Here is a 5,142-nt window from a genome sequence, read left to right on the forward strand (position 1 = left end):
TTTCAGTCAAATGGATGGAACTAAAAAATTTCATCCTGAATGTGGTAACCCAGACTCAGAAAAACAAACATGGTATGTACTTGTTGCAGGCCATGCTAGTCTGAGGCTGCAGTCTACCATGACTTGGTAGTACTCTTTGAGCTTGACACAATGTGGATGACTCATTCCCACCAGCCAGGGGTTCTTTCTCTATAACTAACATTATTTGGAGAATGTCTCTAGATGATGGTGCCTGACTTGTCTCAAGGATGACCCTTGACACAGTTCCCTGAGAGCACTCTAGCTATTTTCTAAGGGTCATGCTGCTGTTAATCAGCTATATGAGAGGAGCATGCCACTAAATGCAAAACTGAGGATTCCCCAACTTCTGTCCCTAATTGTAAATATTCCCTGTACTCTGGAATAAAGCTGAGCTGCCCCACTGAAACTATCTCCTGGAAGGATATTCCCTCAGTGTTCATAGATCATAAAAAAATTCTGTTACCATTCTACACCTTTGTCCTTATGGACTGGTGGCCAATGGATTGTGAGAGAAAAAGAACCCCACATTTACTCACATATAAGTCGATATTAACTATAAAGTAAGGAAAACCATGCTATAACCTATAGACCCAGTGAGGCTCTGTATTAAGGAGAGCCCAATGGAGGTCCCTGGGGAGCAAAATAAAGAAGAGATCTCCTGGGTAGACTGGAGTGGTTGGGGATGGTAGCGTGCAGGATATGATTTGGATGGTGGACAGACTCAAATTGATGACTGGAAGCAGGGGCATTTCAGTGTCAGGTAGAATCATGGTGCGAGGGAAACTTCCAGGAATCTACAAGGATGACCCCAGATAAGTCTCCTAGCAATAGTAAATACTTAGCCTGGACTGGCCATTTTCTGTGATCAGAGAAGACTCCCAGCAGAAAGATTAGGACACCAACCCAGCCACATAATCTTTGACCTTTAGCCTCTCCAGCCTGTGTGCTGTCTGGTGGCAGGGTTACTCAGAGAACAGGGGAATGGCTAACAAATGACTGTGTGCAGTCTCACACCTAGACCAGGACCAAGAGACTGGAAGACCCAGAGACCGAGGATAGAACCAAACATGGTTGGAGGAAAACAAATGTCAATGTAATACCTAATAATATTATACTTCACTCATAGATTGGTGACTATCCCATTATCATCAGAGAGCCTTCATGTAGTAACTGATAAAAACGGATGCAGAAACCCACAGGCAAGTATTAGGCTGAGCTTGTGGAATCTTGTTAAGAAATGAAAGAAGGACTGTAGGAGCCAGAGGGCCCAAGGATATCATAAAATAATAAAACCAGAAACATCTAACCTGGCTTATAGGAATCCACAGAGTTGCCTTTCTTTAAAGGATTTATTCATTTCCTCTATTTGTTTGTGTTTTCCTGGCTCTAATTAAGGGATACATTCATTTCCTCTAGAAGTTTCTGTTTTCTTGGGTATCTTTAATGGATTTATTTATTTCCTCTTTAAGGACCTCAATCATCTTCATATAGGCTGTTTTAACATCTTTTCCTTGTACTTAAGCTATGTTGGACTAACCAGGGCCTGTTCTGGTAGGACCAATAGGATCTAGTGTAGGAATAGTGTTCTGGCTATTATTGTGTTTTATTTCTGGCATCAAGGATCTGGGCTTAGGGGTGACTATATGTCTAGGTGTTGATTTCTGGAAGGTAAAGAGAGGATGATCTATAGAATCCACAGGAGCCATGGACAGGGAGGAATGGAGGCATCAGCTGGGAAGATACTGAGAGATTGGGACTACTGGGGACACCGAGAGCAAAATTTTATATTTTTAAACTACAGTATTAATATTACAAACTCTCATTTACATTTTTATTAGTAGAATACAGTAAACCTAGCATTAATTTCTAATAATAGAAGGCTGATTATTTTAGTATTATGACAAATGTGTGGAGGTGAGTAAGCAATTTATGTTCAAAAGTTATTGTCAGAATATTGTCTAGTATAGAGAAGAAATGTTTTATTTAATTACTTTGAAAAATGTGTATGCCTTCATGCTTTCCTAAAAGCATTGATGTAATTATACATAGACTGATAATGTCTCAGGAAATAGAAAAAATCTATAATTATAAATCACATTTTAAAATCCAATCATAATTAAACTATAGTTTTTTATTTTTCTATGCATGCAATTTTATTTTGAAGAAAGTATATGATATACATATAAAAAACTATTTCTTCTTTGTACTTACTCTTCTAAAACCTGTATTTCTAGATAAGAAAATCTAGACACCTAACAGTGAAGGGCATGGTCGACCGGTAGTTAGAATTAAACAGACCAGCTCAAAAACAAGGAATATAATTTTAATAATTGGGATAAAGAGAGACTCACATGATCGGGGTCCAGCGAGAGTCAGGTGCAGTGGAGAAAGAGACAAAACAAGGGGCGGGCACCCAATCCCCAGGTGCTCCTTCCTTCACCCCAGGCGGCCACACCCTAGCCAAATGTGATTGGCTGAGCTTTCCCATCATAACAGGATTTAACCATATATTTAGGGTTCTCTGGAATTTATTGAAAATTTCTACGTGTTTATAGGTTGAAGAGTATGTTCACATAATTTTTAGGACAGATAATACAATTAAATATTTCAAAGTAGTATGAATATAAGGGTATCAGCCTTAATTTACCAAGCCCTAATATTTAATCTATTCCAAAAACATTGTTCCTTGTACCAAAAGGCTTTTAGACAACTTAAGCACCACTTATTAATATTGTAATTGCACAATTAATCATAATCCTACATTGCTTTTTAACTGCATTCAAAATTACTATTATTGTGTACAATTAACATTTGACAGGGTTTATACCCTGGATTTCCAGTGTGTTTTTTCTCTATTGTTTTCTGCCTTGAAAGCAATACTTCTGCAATCATTTTATTTTTCTCTTGAATGCTCCCCTTTCACATTTCCATCATAAAAGTTGAGCCTATGCAGATCAGAAAATATATTTTGGGATGGAAATTTCAAAGCTCACTTTTTGTGTGTGTCCTGGTTTCCATGGTTTCTATTCAAGAGTTAACTACCAGTCTGACTTTCTTCTTATGAATGATTTCTTTATTCTCAAAGTGTTTTGAAATTTTTATCTTGATTTTGTCATTGCTTATATATTATTTCTTTGATTCATTTTGTTAGAAAATCCATGAGAGTTCAGGACTATAACATGTGCCCTTCCACTCTGGAAAATTATCACTCCCTGTATTATTACCATCTGGAGCCTTACCTTGCTTCTCTCTATTGGAGCTACATCTGATTTGCTCATTGGTTTCCAAGTGGCCCAGTTGTTCCTAGTTCATGATCATTGCCACTGTTTGCAATTTCCTGAATATTTCTTCTAATTCATCTTATGCTCCTGTATTTTTCATTAACAATAGCAGAATTTAACAAGCTTGTAAGTGTGTCTCCTCAACTTTTCCTTTAGATCATTCTGTTTGTTACAGTCTTCAGCCAGAAATTGGAAACAGCCTATGGATTTTAAAAGTGCAGTACATGGAATCAATGGGATATTACTCAAATCTTTAAAATAGTCAAATTTGTTTTAAATATATGAAACTAGAAATATCTTACTTAGTGCGATAATTCAAACCCTGAAAACAAATCTAATATTTTCTGACCCATAAGACCTTGGATACTTTTACCTCTATTCTCTTCTATCATTATTTAAAATACTAGGAAATAAATTTTTTCATATTAATCTTCTACTTCTATCAATTCATATACAACTTTCTTTAAAGATATTAGTGCTAAGAAAAGTTCAATGCTTGAGGTTTAATTATTGATTTTTGAAGTGAAATAAAATTCAAATATAAATGTTTCTATAATCATTTAAATTTATAAGCCTTTTTAGGAAATATACTCAAGGTCTTAGTAAACATTTCAGGTAATTATTCATCTCATCCAAGCATCAACATTTAATAAAATTAAAATTTAAAAAATAGTCATGTCATGCTTAACCTTAACACCCTCTCTTTTAAATTTTCATAATGAAGACTCAAATTATTTTAAGTGTTTATTATTATGAAAACCCTTAATATGATGTTGCTTGAGTTCATCCTAAATATTATTTTAAAAATTAAAGTAACTCTATTAATATCACACACATGAAATTGCAAATATTATGCTAATTATTTTCTGACAAATTGGAATAAAATTTCCTCCCATGTGTCATTATTTTTACTTTGGTGGTTTTTATGTGTTATTTAATTTTTCATTATATATATGACATAAATATTTAAAATATAGCACGATATATGTATATGCAATATTATGTTCTAAATATTACATTTTTTCATAATTTATCTTGAAAATCTTTGTTGCTATTTTGTGAATCATTCTCTAAACATATATAATTTCTGTATGCCTAAGCTATAAAATCATCATCTAAAATATTTAAAAAGAAACAATAAAGAAAGAAATTGAAGGTCAAGTCTTCATTCTCAAACTAGGGTAATAAGGATCTAGTCAAAGATGAAAATATGAAAGTTCTTCGATTACAAGTTAAAGAATGCAAAAACTAATGGGAGCAACGGTACAAACGCATCAGAACATATGTGTTATGGGGGCCCTCCTTGAGCCAATGAGAAGCTTTGAGAAGCTGGACCAGGTGGGGCATTGCCTTGAGTACCAAAAAGCCCACAGGACCACCTTCTTGCTCACTCTCTTCCCACTCACCACACCTTTGATTCCATTACAGTTTCCTAGTGGTGATTCATGATTTCCCTTTTAATAAAGGACACCTTACTATACCCTATTCAGAGCTAGTGTGAAATTATGATTAGCTTTTCCCCAATCTGATGCATTCCATTTCATACATGCACCATTGAAGTTTGAATATGAAAGATCCCCATAGGCTTTTGTACTCTTACACGCTGTCCCCAGCCGGTGGCAATTTGGGGGAAAAGTATAGAACGGTTAGGAGGTGGTGCCATCCTGGAGCGTACTTTGATATTTTATAGGTGGTTTTACTTCTTGTTACCACTTATTCTCTCATTTTCATGCTCTTACTACCTCATCTTTCCCCTCCCTCTCTCCCTCATTCCTTCCCTCCTTTCCTGCAGATGAAATGTGATCAGCCAGATTATTATTATTTTTTTTTTTTGATTTTT

The sequence above is a fragment of the Microtus ochrogaster genome, chromosome 1 (assembly GCF_000317375.1).
Source record: "Microtus ochrogaster isolate Prairie Vole_2 chromosome 1, MicOch1.0, whole genome shotgun sequence".
Taxonomy (NCBI): Eukaryota; Metazoa; Chordata; class Mammalia; order Rodentia; family Cricetidae; genus Microtus; species Microtus ochrogaster.